This window comes from Hemiscyllium ocellatum, assembly GCF_020745735.1.
Source record: "Hemiscyllium ocellatum isolate sHemOce1 chromosome 27 unlocalized genomic scaffold, sHemOce1.pat.X.cur. SUPER_27_unloc_17, whole genome shotgun sequence".
Classification (NCBI taxonomy): domain Eukaryota; kingdom Metazoa; phylum Chordata; class Chondrichthyes; order Orectolobiformes; family Hemiscylliidae; genus Hemiscyllium; species Hemiscyllium ocellatum.
The window spans coordinates 226,455-227,390 of record NW_026867484.1 but is presented as its reverse complement, the minus strand read 5'-3'; the positions used below and the strand labels follow the sequence as shown (position 1 = coordinate 227,390).

At 45.5% G+C, this 936-nt stretch overlaps 1 non-coding gene across 1 annotated transcript; it reads right to left on the bottom strand.

Moving 5' to 3' along the window:
* Nucleotides 1–521: 521 nt before the first annotated feature.
* Nucleotides 522–595, bottom strand: trnan-guu (transfer RNA asparagine (anticodon GUU)). Its single transcript has one exon. It is a non-coding gene; the product is annotated as a tRNA-Asn (tRNA).
* Nucleotides 596–936: the final 341 nt, after the last annotated feature.

Below are 936 nucleotides of genomic sequence, written 5' to 3'. Positions count from 1 at the left end.
ACTGGTAGGTGGGACGAGTTTAGTTTGAGGATATACTCAGCATGGAGTTTAGTTTGAGGATATACTCAGCATGGATGAAGGGTCTGTTCAGTGCTGTCTGACTCTGTGACTGACCTGTACTAGCCTTAGAACCATTTTCTTACCTCCCCCCAAAACCATCCACTTCTTTGTTGTTCAAAACTCAGATGAACTTAGCCTTGAATATGTTCAATGACCCCACTTCTGAACTCAATTACTCTTCGTAATATATCACTTGCCTTGCTCATTGCCTGCTGCATCTGCCCGACAACTGGCATTGACTGGAGGGTCTCTGAGACCCCTTTGTACATCCTTACATCATTCCTGGTGAAGGGCTGGTGCCCAAAACTCACTGTCCTGCTCCTCAGATGCTGCCTGATCTATTGCGCTTTTCCAATGCCACATTTTTCGACTTTCACCTCTTGTCCTCACTTTCTCCACATTCCAATATATCACCATTTAAACAATTCACTGATTTTGTTTTTAAAAAAATCCAAACACTCCATCCCTGGGTGGTTTCGAACAACCAACCTTTTGGTTAACAGCCAAACGCGCTGACCAATTACGCCACAGAGACAGGTACCAGCACTAGCCCCGCAGTCTCTTTGAGGAAGCTACTATTCAATTCATAATTCAACTTGCCCCGCCCAGAATTACCTTTGTCTTCTTTCAGTTTTTCTTTTCCATAATAAAGCCTTGGACATTCATTGTGGAGACATGTGGACAGTCTGATCCCACCATCTGCAGGCACATCCATGTCACGAGGAATTAGCTCTCCTACATCGGGGCCATTGCCCTCCGAGCCTTTCAGTGTTTTGCCTCTTACCAAATTTTCTCATTGGCCCCGAGCCACATTGCAGCACTGCACTTGCCATGTGTTTGCCAATTGAGAAACAGACCTGGACCAAATTCGGGAAG